The 17294-nt window shown below is 42.2% G+C and overlaps 1 protein-coding gene across 1 annotated transcript in view; it reads left to right on the top strand.

Moving 5' to 3' along the window:
• The window catches only part of LOC119796947 (ras-responsive element-binding protein 1-like), a 58479-nt gene that overhangs the window by 1317 nt on the left and 39868 nt on the right, over positions 1 to 17294 (top strand).

The raw sequence follows: 17294 nt of genomic DNA, 5'->3' as shown, positions 1-17294 counted from the left end.
CTTTAACACAATCATTTAATATAATACACTGCTAACATGTAACAATTAAGTAGCTAAATATTATTAAGTAAATGCCTAAATTATTTTTTTCAATGTTTTTCCGGACCTAAAGTCTTTTTTTAGTTGTTTTCTTTAAAAAAAATTCAAATGTGCCTCTCTGATCACAATCAATTGCATCTCTGTTTTCTTAATAGGTTATCTGGTGTTATTAAAACTGTCAGAGGGGCGAATAAACACGTTTAGGTTTATACAAATGTAGGTTTAGAGTTGGTGTGTAGCTGCCTGGAGTCATTATAGGACGTTTAAAGGGTTTTCAAAGATTTTCATGACTTTAACTAACAATATTTCTATAAGAAAACACAACAAAAATCTTCCTTTTATTTTGGGCTGTTTGTTTTTAAGTATATTGGATGTCTAACATTTAAAAAGTTGTTGTAATTGTGGATGTTTTGTTGTATCTGTTGAGTTTCACCGGTGGATTGTTTGCGTTTTATTTTGAAATCGGACTAGTCGCTTCCGGTTGTGTTTTGGCTAACTGTGTGTAGCTTGACCGAGTTGTTTGACCTTGCCCGGACATATTTGGCCCTAAATCCAGCCTGGTTCATTTATAAACCGCTCCGGTAGAGTCGGTGAAGCTCTGCCCGGTGCTTAGCGGCAGGTTTTGCGGTAGTTTAGTGACTTTTCTTCGTGTTTCTGCTACTTTTTTTTCCCACCGCAGCAGCAGCATCGACGTGACGCCTGTTGCTGCATCCTCCTCCTCCTCCTCCTCCTTTCTGTCTCTCCTCATCTCTCTTCTCTGTAACTTGACTTAAACCAGTTAAACCAGTTTAGTTTCCCACCCTGCGCCCATTTCAGAGCCGTTAGCTCCAGCCGTGGTGGAGGATGCTCTGCCCTAACTGGGCCAAAGAGTCCCTTATCGCTGAGCGGGTCAATGATTGACGGCCTGGGTTTGGGTTTGGCCCCCGGGGAGCCGCGGTGGTGTCTGAGGGCCGCACCGGTTAGATACTGGATTCAACCTGAGGAGGCTGCAGGAAACACAGAAACATGGAGGAAAAGTTCGCTTTAAAACCTGCAGAGCTCAGATGCTCTGACCGCTTCTTTTTCATTAAGTAAAAAAAACAACAACAAACAAAGTCATGTTTTTAAGACAGTAGTTTAAAATAAAACCTGCAGAGCCTCAGAATCAGGGGCGGATTTAGGAAATATGGGGCCCTAGGCAAAGACGGGCAGGGGGCCCTCTGAATAGACAACCCAACATAGAGAAATTTTAATAGAATAGACATGTTTTGTACTCAGCTGACTTTTCATGCTGTCTCTAAAGGAATGAAAGATTTTTTCCAAGCACTAAGCTCACTTAGCTGATTGCTCCTTCCTGTGTTTCCAAAAAGGCCAAAGTAAATAACCCAGTCCTTCTTTTCACTGTAGACAAGCCATGATCTGCTTCTCTGTTCTCCATTTTTCATTTGGATGAAATAATAGCTGCATGAATCATGACAGCAGACAAGATAGAGGAGAGCAGGAGGCGGGGTTACCAATCTACTCGCTCTGGAGAGCAGAGTTCGCTGCTTTTAGATGTTGTCTCCAAAGTCTCCAGTAGCAGAAAAAAGTCTCTAGATTTGGCGCTAGGAGCTTTTTAGAAATCAAAGTGCTAGAGGGGTCTGAAAAGTGGCTAAATATAGCGACTAAAGCGCTAAGTTGGCAACACTGCTCTTTGCATGGTTTGTTTTCAAATGGTTTGCTGCTGTCTGTTTGGACCTTTCTGAACATGTGCAGCAAATGGACTGATCCAATATGGTGGACACTGAAGGGGGGGGCTGAGACACACTTAATATTATCAGCGTTCTGATGGCATTTTAGTTAAAAACATAATTAATGTGCACAAATAAGGAATAGTTGCATTAACCATTCATGGAAACAGAGTTTTATGGGGCCCCCAGGAAGTTGGGGCCCTAAGCAGCTGCCTCTTATTGCCTAATGGAAAATCCCCTGCAATAGAAGATTTTTTAAAATCTATTTTTATGTATCTATCTCTACAGTTCTGCTGCTATAGGCTTAGACTGCTGGAGGACATAGGGACCCCTTTTTCCTCATTCTGCTTCATTCTATCTCTATTCTATATTTGATCTGTTTGCAGCCAGATGGATTTATTTAAAACCTGCTTCTTAGCAGCTGACGTCACGATGTTTACAGTTCTGCCTGGTTTCTGTGGATTTAACGGGTTGTGACGTTATAAGGAAGGTGTTTTTTTTCGTGCATGTCTGCATCAATGAATCGGATGAAAGGAGGAGCTGTTGACGGTTCTTCAGGTCTCGGTTGTTTAAATCTGGAAATCAGAACAAACCAGAAAGTTTGATGAAAACTATTCTCTGAACCGTGTTGTTCCTCTTTTTCTCCTGCAGCGTCTCTTTTTTTAAGTTTTGGTTTATGTTTTCGATGGATCCGTCCTGTATTGTTGTGCTGGAACCCCTGAACATGTTGGTGTTTACGGTTGGAGAAGCCGCTGTGGGGCGGGTTCTGCTCAGCAGCTGCAGATGGACTTGGTTATTTTTGATGGATGCAGGAGAGCGGCTCCATGCTGCAGGAGGAGCCCATTATTCCAGGTGGACCAGCTGCCTCCCGGGTGCAGCTTGCCTGGGATGATCTCCTCTCATGCTTCTGGTCCTCCTCCACCTCCTGCTGCTGAGGAAGAGGAGGAGGAGGAAGGATCCGGATGAGCAGTTAGCATTCCATTACGAAATTCAACACTGAGGCCGAGCTGGGCCCTCAGCGACAGGCGCTGATCTCTCTCCCGGGCAGGACGGGCGGGGGGGGGTTTGACTGCGGGTGGAGGAGCAGCAGCTGGAGGCGGGTCTTCAGATGGAGATGGAGACGGTCGGGGGAGGGACGGGCTGTGTTAATCACAGCATCAAAGTGGATGTGGATTCCTCCCGTGGGTTTGGATGCTGGAAAGTTCGCCTGGAGTTTCATCATCTGGTGGTTAGATCCAGCCTGAAACCAGTCAGTAGCTGCAGGACACAAACTGGAAAAACTAGAAATCTGCAGCGTATTTCTCAGGAGAGCAGGATTAGAGGAGGCTCCCTCTGCAGACGTCTAAATCCCACCTGCATCAGTGCGAGCTGCAGCTCACAGGGAGCGGGGAAGGTCTTCTTTTTGTCCTCCTAAATCAAAGCGTCCTCCTCCTCCACTGCGTCTGCAGCCTTTAACACGTCCTGTGATGTATATGGGATGATGTGTGGCCCTCCGACGCACAAAGGGCGCGTTGTGTTCCCGGCGTTCCCTGTTGGGAGCCGTGTTTGTGGGAATGGCTTCCTCACAGCCTGCAGTCAGAGTCAAGTAAAGACATGATGCAGCATGAAGCCCAGGATGCTTGTACAGGTGGGGGGGGAGCCAACAGACTGTGACTCTGCTTTATCTTCATCATCATCCCTCCTGCTGCTGCTGCTGCTGCTGCTGCCCACATATTTAGGCTTCAAGCCTTTGGCCAAATATGTCAATTATTAGTCAATAATACGACAGAATATTAGGGCCAAGCTAGAGATTTTTACAATTTTCACTTTAGTACGAGAATAAAGTCGTAACATTACAAGATTAAGTCGTAACAATTATGAAAATAAAGTCGTAAAAAACTGTGAAAATAATTTTTAGGACTTTATTTTCATAAAGTCGTAAACATTACGAACATAAAGTTCATAAAAATTGCGAAAAAATAAAGTCATAACATCACGAGAATAAAGTCGCAATGAGAATAGTCATAACATTATGAGAGAAGTTGTTTTTCAACTTTATTATTCTAATTTTATTACTTTATTCTCGTTATGTTGGAACTTTATTCTCGTAATATCGCAACTTTATTTTCGTAATGTCGCAACTTTATTCTCATAATGTTGCAACTTTATTCTCGTAATATCGCAACTTTATTCTCGTAATGTTGCAACTTTATTCTCGTAATATCGCAACTTTATTCTCGTAATGTCGCAACTTTATTCTCGTAATGTCGCAACTTTATTCTCGTAATGTCGCAACTTTATTCTTGTAATGTTGCAACTTTATTCTTGTTATGTTGGAACTTTATTTTCGTAATATCACAACTTTATTCTCATAATGTTGCAACTTTATTCTCGTAATATCTCAACTTTACTCTCGTAATATCGCAACTTTATTCTCGTAATGTCGCAACTTTATTCTCGTAATGTCGCAACTTTATTCTTGTAATGTTGCAACTTTATTCTTGTTATGTTGGAACTTTATTTTCGTAATATCACAACTTTATTCTCATAATGTTGCAACTTTATTCTCGTAATATCTCAACTTTACTCTCGTAATATCGCAACTTTATTCTCGTAATGTCGCAACTTTATTCTTGTAATATCACAACTTTATTGTCGTAATATCGCAACTTTATTGTCGTAATATCGCAACTTTATTCTTGTAATGTTGTAACTTTATTCTTGTTATGTTGGAACTATTCTCGTAATATCTCAACTTTACTCTCGTAATATCGCAACTTTATTGTCGTAATATCACAACTTTATTCTTGTAATGTTGCCACTTTATTCTCGTAATATCTCAACTTTATTCTCGTAATATCTCAACTTTATTCTCATAATGTTGCAACTTTATTCTCGTAATATCTCAACTTTACTCTTGTAATATCGCAACTTTATTGTCGTAATATCACAACTTTATTCTCGTAATATCGCAACTCTATTCTCGTAATGTTGCAACTTTATTCTTGTAATTTTATTACTTTTGTTCTTATAATATTATGATTTATTCTCGATAAAAAAAAAAAAAAAAAAAAAAAAAAACTCTAGCCTGGCAATAATACTCCATCGTATAAAACCCACCTCCTCCCTTTAGTCATGTACAAAAAGCCATTTAATGACTTACTTTTTTATGTTTTTTGAAGTGTACGGCGATCTGACCTTAAATTGTTTTTTTTTATATATATATAACTAAAGGGATAAACATCCATTGATGTCGTTTAAAGTCTATTTTCGTACAGAACTAAAGGGATAAATGCAAATCTGACTACAGGTTTGCTGGTCTGACAGAACAGCGGCCGATATTAACAACTGGTATTTATTTGCATGGAGTCAGACATGTGGTGTGTGTTTGGTCATGTGATGCAGCAAAGCATTGTGGGTGTTTACCTGAAGCAGAGAACGAATTTTAGCGCTGATATTAGAAAAGGAAAAAACTGTTTTCCAGTCCAATATTAATGAAGATATTTTCTATAACTTCTATTTCCAATAAACTTCTAACTCCACTAAGTCTACTTTACATGCTGTATATTTCTATGTTCTCATTGGATTCATCTGTGTGCTTTATGCGGTAAAAGGACACAGAGTGTGGCTTTAAATTGTCAGGAGGTTGATTAGCTCACTTTTCCTCTGATCAATGAATTTATTGAGTTAATTCACTCAGAGAAACGCGTCTGATCCTGATCAAAGCTCCCAACCAGAAGCCTCCTGCCGTTTGGAGTCATGAAGGAAACTAATGTGAGATAATTACGCTGCCGTCATGTGACCCAGCTCTGCTAATGGGACTTCCAGGGGAACGCTTGTGTCCACAGGGACAGAAGTCAAGCAGCTAATTAAAAGCCGTCCTCCTCCCCACAGACGCTGGTTTCTGCACATTAGCCTCATGCTGACACTAAGATGCCGTTACACAGAGGAGAACCTGTAGATGCTGATGGAGGAGCAGGAGGAGGAGCAAGAGGTCACTGCTCCTCCTCTTTCCTCCTCTGCTTCCTTGGCTCCCTGTCAGCGCCCAGTCTCTATTTATACGGCCTCCTTTTTTAGATGAGATTATGTTCCAAACCCCACAGGATGATGATGGGGGGGGGTTAATTCATAAAATATAAAATTAAATATATATTTTAAAGTTAAATATATTAATGCATTTTAAATCTAGCAGTTTATGCATGAAGGGGCATGGAAGTTACATTTTTAATTAGCGTTTTCTGAACACTAAAACATTTTAATCATCTGATTGGTCCATAAATGTAAAAAAAAAATGTGTAAAACTAAAAGAAATTTCATTTGAAAAAAAGCTCTCTGGACAATTTAATCTTTTTTTTAAGTTCAGAAAAAAAAATATATATAAAAACAGTAATATAGACATGACTGTAAATTTACAGTTCTTTTTTTTATTTTTTTTTTTACAATAACTATGCTAACATAGCTAACATTGATGGCATGGCTAAAACTGCTAAGCCTGCTAACATGGCTAACACTGCTAACATGGTCAACCCAGACTACACCGTTTAGTCTGGTAACAGAGCTACATGGCTAGCAGTACTAAATGTTTTTTTACACCCTTTCACTGCTAACGCTACTGACAGTGCTAACATTGCTAACGCAGACTGACTTCTTACTCTGGTAATAGAGCTAATCTAGCTAACAGTGGTAAAGTTTCTAACATTGCTAACCTGATGATGCTAACAGGGCTGACCCTTTCACTACTAACGCTGCCGACAATGCTAACATGGCTAACCTGACGATGCTAACATGGCTGACCCTTTCACTGCTAACGCTACTGACAATGCTAACATTGCTAACTCAGACTGACTTACTCTGGTAACAGAGCTAATCTGGCTAACAATGGTAAAGTTTCTAACATTGCTAACTTGATGATGCTAAAATGGCTGACCCTTTCACTGCTAACGCTGCTGACAATGCTAACATTGCTAACCTGATGATGCTAACAGGGCTGACCCTTTCACTACTAACGCTGCCGACAATGCTAACATGGCTAACCTGACGATGCTAACATGGCTGACCCTTTCACTGCTAACGCTACTGACAATGCTAACATTGCTAACTCAGACTGACTTACTCTGGTAACAGAGCTAATCTGGCTAACAATGGTAAAGTTTCTAACATTGCTAACTTGATGATGCTAAAATGGCTGACCCTTTCACTGCTAACGCTGCTGACAATGCTAACATTGCTAACCTGATGATGCTAACAGGGCTGACCCTTTCACTACTAACGCTGCCGACAATGCTAACATGGCTAACCAGACGATGCTAACATGGCTGACCCTTTCACTGCTAACGCTGCTGACAATGCTAACATTGCTAACCTGATGATGCTAACATGGCTGACCCTTTCATTGCTAACGCTGCTGACAATGCTAACATGGCTAACGCAGACTGACTGCCTACTCTGGTAACAGCGCTAACATGGCTAACAATAGTAAGGCTTTTTACATGGTTAACCTGATGATGCTAACATTGCTAACGCTGTTTTTTCATGTAAAACACCTTTTAGAAAGGATAACTGAATCATTAAAACAGTTAAAAGAATCTTTCTTCACTTTCTGACAGTTTGGTGACATAAACCGCTAAATGTTTTCAAATTGATGGTTTAGTTTGTAGATTTAAGGTTTTCATTCAGTCTAAAACATTCCCTGGATCCGTTAGTTAAAGAGAAACAGGCTAATTGTTTGTGTGTAAATCAGCTGCTAGCAGATTCTCTGATGTGGAGAAGTGAGCTGGATATAAAGAGACCCTAATCAGTAGCTGGTCCCGTTGGGTCGGCTGCAGAGGAGGATGAAGGATGGGGGGGGGATGGGTCCAACACCTCAGGCTGGACCAGATGGTTTCCCTTCTCCTACCTCATGTCTGAACTGTAGCACCCAGAGAAAGCAGGCCTGTCTTTCCCTGGGCTTTTATTTTGAAAGATTTTCCCAGATAACTTCACCTTGATAATTGAATATCTTTATTGGCGTTTAAAGGTTATTTTTAACCTTTTTGCGTCTCTGTTGTTGTTGTGGTTATTTTGTTGATGTCATTGATCTGACATTTTCCCTTATTTGTTGTTGTTTTTGGGTTTATGTTGCAGCTCTGTGAGGGTTTTCCCTCCTTTTTAGTCATTTTGTTCCACTTTTTGAGTAACTGAAGTCTTAAAGGTTGTGCATCTTAACTTCGCTCCTAGTTTATATGAAGTTATGTTTTTTAGAGCGTTTCCTCTGTTTGTGGTCTTTCTTTCTGTTCATTTTGTGCTTCATGATTTTCTTCTGTTGTAGATATTTAACGTTTCCTTGCTTTGCTATTTTTCATGGTGCATAGTGGTTCGGGGTCAACATATCTGAGCGAGCATCCTCTTTCTCATCCGTCCTTCTCAGCAGTCTGCCATCGATCAGATTTTGGTTCCCTTTTTCGGAGCAGACTGCATCACAGGCGGAACATTTCCCGATTCTCGCCACCTTCGTGTGGAAGGAGCAGGTTTCCTTCACCTGGGCTGATCTCCTGGTGCTCCGCCTTGCCCCAGGTGTGCGTCGTCACTCAGAACACTGATCTCCGTGCCAAACGGCACCAGTTCCTCTCAGTTCAGGCCCGAACCGGAGCGCTGGCTGGAGCCGCTACCTCCTGGTTTTCTCAGGCTATGACTCAGGGTTCTGGGATGCTGTCTGAGCAGGAAGGTGTTGCAGCTGAGTCATCAGAGCTGCTGGATGTGGCTAAAGGATGGAGGACGTGACGGCGGGCCACGATCCTCCTCTTCCAGAAACAGGAAGTTTCATTCGAAGAAAAGAAAAAAAGAGCAGATTTAAATTCCTGATTTAAAAACTGATCATCTGAGAGGAGTAAAGATGAAATGAGAGGTACAGATTCCTAAGCTGGGCTGGGAACACACACCGGCCCCGCTCTCTGCTCCGACATGACGGCAGTCCTTCCAGGATCGCGGATCAGCAACAAAGACCCGGTTCTGACTTTTACATCCTGGTCCAGAGTCACTCATTGTCTGTCCAATCAGAGGGCTGGTAGTGATGGCTTTCTTCTTCTTTTTGTCACTGTGATTTTCAGTTCATGGCTCCGCCCACAGCCTTGGAGGGACCAATACAGGATAAGCTATGAAAACATAGGCAGGAACAGTGACCTTTGACCTCTGAGTTCAGGCATTCCAGAGGGAAGCCCGTCCTGTTTGGACCTCTGGAGCTCAAACCTGCCAGCCTCCCAGCGTTCAGCAGGGACTCTGATCCTGGTTCTGACCAATCAGAGTACAGACCCACACCCAGTAACCATGGAGGGTTCTGTCCAGACTGGACCTGCGGGTTCTATAGAACCTGTCGGATCTCCAGCTGAAAGGTACCAGATGTTTACCATCAGAACCAGCTGAAGGTTCTGACTCAGTCCAAGAGTTCTAGTTTGGACTCAAACTTCTTTCTGCTTCCGCCTGTGTGATGGAGGAGAAGAAATCACCATAGCAACCGCTGTGATTCTCCGAATCACCATACCAACTATTGTGTATGCAAGCATAACCATAGCGACCACCTTTAGCCTGGGAATCACCATAGCGACCACCTTTTATCTGGGAATCACCATAGCGACCACCTTTTATCTGGGAATCGCCATAGCGACCACCTTTTATCTGGGCATTGCCATAGCGACCACCTTTTATCTGGGCATTGCCATAGCGACCACCTTTTATCTGGGCATTGCCATAGCGACCACCTTTTATCTGGGAATCACCATAGCGACCACTTTTTATTCTGGGAATCACCATAGCGACCACCTTTTATCTGGGAATCACCATAGCGACCACCTTTTATCTGGGCATTGCCATAGCGACCACCTTTTATCTGGGAATCACCATAGCGACCACCTTGTATCTGGGAATCACCATAGCGACCACCTTGTATCTGGGAATCGCCATAGCAACCAGTGTGTGTCTGGTTATTTTTCGTTTTCTGGTGGAGTTTAAGGCTGGGTCGTCCGCCATAACCCCTCCATAGATGGGTCACGGGCGGACACAGCCCCCGTCATAGACATATATACGTAGGACGCTGTCGGCAGCGAGGCTGACGTGCCCAGAGGGCGGCCATCTTGGGTCAGATCACAGTTCAGACCAGCTGCTGTCAGAATGAACAGGAGGCGCCTTAGATGTCATTTTAATCACGTGAAAGACGACTCCGAGATAATATTATAATAATCTCTGACATTTACAACCACCTAAAAGAACAAAACTAATTTTAAAATGACCTTTCAGTGAGTTTACACAGATTTATTCAGATTAAAACTATTTAAACAACTCAGTCGGATGGGATGAAAGTAAGATATGTTGCAATATATTATGTTCTAAGATTATATAGTATTTTATTATTATTATTATTCAGTATTTCTCTTTGATAATGAGTATTATGATCTATAGAGGAAGATTTCTTGTAATGGGATTTACAAGTTTTTTTTTAGTTAATTTTATTTTAATTTCTATTTATTTTTTTGTCATTATGTAAATTTGGTGTAAAATTGTTGTGAATGGTGAATTTATGTCGTGTCTAACGAATCGCTTTTAGTCCTGATAAATTTGTCTAAACTTCTCCCAAAACTTTTAAAACTTGTTTATCATTATTTATGCATATGTGAACATTTAACTTTAATCAGTTAATGTGTCATATATAATATGGTGTGTGTATATACAAGATGGCCGCCCTCTAGGCACGTCGTCCAGTGTCCAATGAGGCATCTGCGTATATAATGTCTATGACCCCAGTGAGAACCAATTAAAACTCCTTATCAAGGTGCATTGTGGGATATTTTGGGTCTAACAGGTTTACAGGCCTACACAGCCTCGGCCTTGTTTTGTTTTTTTAAGAGTGAGAAGAGAAAAGGATGCTGGGAAAAATAAAAACAGACGTTAAGGCTGGAAAGATCCAGACGGTTTGTTGTTTCTTGTGCCGATTGAACCTCAACCTACAGAGCTCAGAGGAGGACGGTTCTGGTCCTGCAGCTTTCCGTCTCTCAGCCTGGGTTTGTTGTTTTTATCATCCTGTCCAACCAGAAAGATGAAGTCTGCTGCACAACACTTTCAGCTTTTCTTTTTATTATACTTTTCTTTTTTCCCCTGGAAGCTCTGCAGAGGATGAACATTTGTGTAGCTGCAGATAATAAGGCTTCACATGGAGCGAGAGAGCGGCTATTGTTTGTCCACTTCCTCCTTCTCCTCCTCTGCTCTCCTGGTGAGAGGCTGCCTCACTTCCTGTTACCCATCCTCTTCCTCATTCTCTCAGGATGGACCAATCAGGCCGTTGAGGTTAGATCAGCAGAAAGAACTGTTTTCATGTCTTGCAGTCTTTGAAAAGAGGCCCCTTAGATTCTGGACCAGAAGACGGGTTGGACCGGGCCTGATGAGAGAACAGGAAGCTCTAAAGAAAACACAGCAGGACCTAAACGGGACCGCTGTTAGCAGCATGAAAAAGATCTGCAGCTAATGTCTTACGGTGGCCGAAAAGGACAAACGAAGCAGGAAGGTTGGCCCTTTAGGAGCAGACAGACTTAAAATGGGGGGATTATTACGGCTCTGCAGGATGCTGCTCTGTGTCTCTGCTGCAGGAAATCAGCTGAGTCATCCGAATCGACTCTTCTACTTAAAATGCATCAAATGATCAGATTAAATCCAAAATTAAGATAAAATCATTTTGAACTTTCTTCTAATTAGACATTAGATCAGTAAAAGGTGTAGTTTCCCCCTCTCCCACCTGTTTCTGAGAGGATCTGCTGCAGGGGCAGTTACTTTGTTTAATTCATTGTTTTGAAGATTAACTTTATTCTCGCAATGTTACGACTTTATCAAATAGAAGAAAAACAAATCTCCAGCCTCGCCCTAATACTCCGCCATATGTTTGAACTGATGCAGCTTAGGCTCTGTTTTACTCATCCTATAAATATTTGCAGGAGCTAGAAGGTGTTAGCTTTCAAATGATGCAGCACGCATGTAATTTGGGCTTAGAGTTTCTCAGTTATTTGCTTTTTCCATGTGGGTACGCAGAACAGGCGAGGATTAGTTGACATTAAGGTGGGTTTAAAGAGTTTCCTGAGGAGAAGCGCGCAGCAGATCCAGGCACTCATCCTTCTATCACTGGTTTCCACTGAGAACCAACCGTGTCCTGCTGCTGTCATCAATCTGATCCGAATCAGAGGACTTTAGGTTTGATTAAGCAAGTTGGTGTTTAACAGAAGACTCATAAAGTCTAAGATCCGCTCGTCTGCACATCCTCCTCCTCCAATTATTGCTACATTCTTTCACAGTAGAGCCGCCGGACTTTGGACCGGCAGTAAATACGGCTTTATTTGCAGCCAACAGGGTGAAGGTAGCTCCTAGTGTGTGTGTGTGTGTGAGCGCTAACCCTGCAGCGGTAGTTAGCTCCACAAGCTGCTTATCAGCAGCACAGTCCCACCACACCCTCCCAGACTGGAGCTCGCTCTGCGCTGCTGGCATCCCAAACAACAGGTCCGTCCGCCATTCGCCGCTCCTCCACCCCTCCATCCGTCATCCATCCATCCTGTCAGCCCAAACATACCTTCACTGCCCGCTCTCAAAGGCCTCAGGGTTGGGATGTGGAGTCTCCTCAGACCCACCAGGAGCATCCAGGTGTGTTAAGCTCCGCCCCCTCTGAACTTTGCCTGGCAGGCCGCTGGAGGATGTTGCACAACGACCCCGTTGAAGAGCCGTCTGAGCAGAACGGCGTTCATGACATCCTGAGATGAACTCACTTCACTGCTCCACAGATTAATGCTGACTAACGGCGAGTCAGCACATTTAAACGCTGGCTAATTCCAGCAAGCAGGGCTTCCAGGTTATAGACAGAGCCGATCCAAGATCCAGCTGCTGGGATCATCAATTCATCCATCCATCAATTCATCCATCATCAATTCATCCATCCATCATCGTTCGTCCATCCATCCATTAATCCATCCATCATTCATTCATTCATCCATCATCAGTTCATCAATCACCAATTCATCCATCCATCCATCAATTCATCCGTCATCAATTCAACCATCATCAATTCATCCATCATCAATTCATCCATTAATCAATTCATCTATCCACCATCAGTTCATCAATCATCAATTCATCCATCCATTAATCAATTCATCCATCCATCACCAATTCATCCATCCATCATCAGTTCATCCATCCATCATCGTTCGTCCATCCATCCATTAATCCATCCATCATTAATTCATCCATCATTCATTCATTTATCCATCATTAATCCATCCATCCATCATTAATTCATCCATCCATAATTCATTTATTCTTCCATCCATCATTCATCCATCCCTCATCCATCCATTCATTCATTCATCCATCATTCCTCAATCCATCATTCCTCCATCCATCATCAATTCCTCCATCCATCATCAATTCATCCATCCATCATCAATTCATCCATCCATCATCAATTCATCCATCCATCATCAATTTATTCATCCATCCATCATTCATCCATCCATCATTCATTCATCCATCATTCATTCATCCATCATTAATTCATCCGTCATTAATTCATCCATCATTAATTCATCCATCCATCATTCATCCATCCATCATTAATTCATCCATCCATCATTCATTCATCCATCCATTCATTCATTCATTCATCCATCCATCATTAATTCATTCATCCATCATTCATTCATCCATCCATCATTCATCCATCCATCCATCATTCATTCATCAATCCATCATTCGTTCATCCATCCATTCATTCATCCATCCATCATTCATCCATCCATCATTCATTCATCCATCATTCATTCATCCATCATTAATTCATCCATCCATCATTCATCCATCCATCATTAATTCATCCATCCATCATTCATTCATCCATCCATTCATTCATTCATTCATCCATCATTAATTCATTCATCCATCATTCATTCATCCATCCATCATTCATCCATCCATCCATCATTCATTCATCAATCCATCATTCGTTCATCCATCCATTCATTCATCCATCCATCATTCATCCATCCATCATTCATTCATCCATCATTCATTCATCCATCATTAATTCATCCATCCATCATCCATCCATCATTCATCATTCATCCATCATCCATCCATCATTCATTCATCATTCATTCATCCATCCATCATTCATCCATCCATCATTCATTCATCCATCATTCATTCATCCATCAATTCATCCGTCATCAATTCAACCATCATCAATTCATCCATTAATCAATTCATCTATCCACCATCAGTTCATCAATCATCAATTCATCCATCCATTAATCAATTCATCCATCCATCACCAATTCATCCATCCATCATCAGTTCATCCATCCATCATCAGTTCATCCATCCATCATTCATTCATCCATCCATCATTCATCCATCCATTCATTCATTCATCCATCATCCATCCATCATTCATCCATCCATCCATCATTCATCCATCCATTCATCCATTCATTCATCCATCATTCATTCATCCATCCATCATTCATCCATCCATCATTCATCCATTCATTCATTCATCCATCCATCATTCATCCATTCATTCATTCATCCATCATCAGTTCATCAATCACCAATTCATCCATCCATCATCAATTCATCCGTCATCAATTCAACCATCATCCATTCATCCATCATCAATTCATCTATCCACCATCAGTTCATCAATCATCAATTCATCCATCCATTAATCAATTCATCCATCCATCACCAATTCATCCATCCATCACCAATTCATCCATCCATCACCAGTTCATCCATCCATCATCAGTTCATCCATCCATCATCAGTTCATCCATTCATTCATTCATTAATCCATCCATTCATTCATCCATTCATTCATCCATCATTCATTCATCCATCCATCCATCCATCATTCATCCATCCATCCATCATTCATCCATTCATTCATTCATCCATCATCAGTTCATCAATCACCAATTCATCCATCCATCATCAATTCATCCGTCATCAATTCATCCATCATCAATTCATCTATCCACCATCAGTTCATCAATCATCAATTCATCCATCCATTAATCAATTCATCCATCCATCACCAATTCATCCATCCATCACCAATTCATCCATCCATCATCAGTTCATCCATCCATCATCAGTTCACCCATCCATCATCAGTTCATCCATCCATCATTCATTCATCCATCCATCATTCATCCATCCATTCATTCATTCATCCATCATTCAATCATCCATCATTCATTCATCCATCTATCCATCCATCCACCCAGCCTTCATCCATCGATCCATCATTGATTCATCCATCCATTCATTCATTCATTCATCCATCATTAATTCATCCATCATTCATTCATCCATCCATTATCACTTCATCCATCATTAATTCATCCATCCATCCATTATCAGTTCATCCATCCATCATTCATCCATCCATCCTCCCTCCCCGTCAATAGAGCTCACAGAGCTCCATAATCCCCATTAATCTGACTGTTAGCTGTAATCTGACACACACGACTGCACTGAGCAGGTACCGCTGTTTGTTCTGCCAACACGGGGCACGCCCTGTCACCATGACAACCGCAGGCCTGACATGCCCCCACACTCCGTCCTTTATCTCTCCTTCATTGGATCTGAGGCGTCAATGGTTTTACTGGAGCTTCACTGGTTTCCTCCCCATCAGTGACTCACCTCCTCCTGGAGCAGCTCCGCTTCAAAGCTCCTGCTGGTTCGGCCTGCTCCTTTCTACACACTTTAACTCACCGAGGGGAAAGTTTGCTGGAAATAAATAATTTGATTAAAGTAAACACATTATTACATTAAAAGCAAACACAGGAAGCAGAACCGGGCTCCATTTTGAAAAGTCCATTCAGAGCATCTCTGGTCTATAGAGGCCTTCATTTTGTTCAGTGCTTTTAATTTGTAGGAGCTGCTGGACATCCTGTTTACTGATTGTGATCTTATTTCATTTTGCTGATGACAAATAAGCACACAGCACTGACATCACTGACCCCCCCCTTACACTCTCACAGTTAATGGTAAATAACAGGGACTGGGTGTGAATCATTTGAACACACACCTCGTTTTCCTGTAATTACAGTTTGTCTGAAGCTGCTCAGTGTGACTTGTGACTGTGGGTGGGCGTGTCTTAGTTTGCGGGAACCATTTTCCATAAATCATAGCACTTTGTGGGGCCGACCGTTCCTGGTGGGGCCAAAGTTTTAGGGTTAGGGTCACAGTTAGGCTGCAGGAAGGGATGAGAAATGATAGAAGTCAATGGAATGTCCCCATAAGGATAGAGAAATGTGAGTGTGTGTCGCTGTGAGCCATCCTGGCTCCGCCCCCCAGTCCGCTGACACACACCTGAGAATGTCTCCTAAGGGTTCAGATTTGGTAAACGGACGCGCAGTGGGTTTGTCGTCGTCATGACGACGATCCAGTGGATCATCATCACGTCGACTAAACCCCCCCCCCCCCCCCCCCCGTTTTCCTGAAGACGGCTCGGTGTGTGAAGGTTCAGCCCGTCTCTGTCCTCCGTTTGCAGACAAAACGTCCACAAACAGTCGATATGATGAGTGTCAACAATGTTCGCTCCTCCGTCACCTCCTCCCGCTCCTGCTTCCGCAGTATATTTAACTTCTGTTGTTTGAATCCTAAATATGATCCTCTTTTTTTCAGAAGAACATCATAGTTAAAAGTTTAGTTTTAAGTTAAAGTTTTGAAGTTTAACTTTGTGAACTCCCAGTTTGGTTCCCTATTTTTTTCATTGATTGAGGAGAAAAATAATTAATGCATAAAAAAGGAACCAAACTGGGATTAAAATTAAAATCAAATGAGGGGGAAACCTGATAATCGACCCAAAGGATGCAGAATATTTCCAACAACTAAAGCAGAGACTTAAAAATGGCTTCTAGAGGAAAACAAAGGTGCTGAATGATGGATGGATGGATGATGGATGGATGATGGATGGGTGGATGATGGATGATGGATGGATGGATGATGGATGGATGGATGGATGGATGATGGATGGATGATGGATGGATGATGGATGGATGATGGATGATGGATGGATGATGGATGGATGATGGATGATGGATGGATGGATGGATGATGGATGGATGATGGATGGATGATGGATGGATGGATGATGGATGATGGATGGATGATGGATGATGGATGGATGATGGATGGATGGATGATGGATGATGATGGATGGATGATGGATGGATGGTTGGATGATGGATGGATGGATGATGGATGGATGGATGGATGGATGATGGATAATGGATGGATGGATGGGTGGATGATGGATGGATGGATGATGGATGGATGGGTGGATGGATGATGGATGGATGGGTGGATGATGGATGGATGAGGGATGATGGATGGATGGATGGATGATGGATGGGTGGATGATGGATGGATGATGGATGGATGGATGGATGGATGGGTGGATGGATGGATGGATGGATGGATGGGTGGAGGATGGAGGGTGGATGATGGATGGATGGATGATGGATGGATGATGGATGGGTGGATGATGGAGGGTGG

The sequence above is a fragment of the Cyprinodon tularosa genome, unplaced genomic scaffold, assembly GCF_016077235.1.
Source record: "Cyprinodon tularosa strain WSP-4 unplaced genomic scaffold, ASM1607723v1 ctg562, whole genome shotgun sequence".
NCBI classification, from domain to species: domain Eukaryota; kingdom Metazoa; phylum Chordata; class Actinopteri; order Cyprinodontiformes; family Cyprinodontidae; genus Cyprinodon; species Cyprinodon tularosa.
Note: the sequence above shows the minus strand (reverse complement) of the source record. Positions and strands in the feature narration are given on the sequence as shown.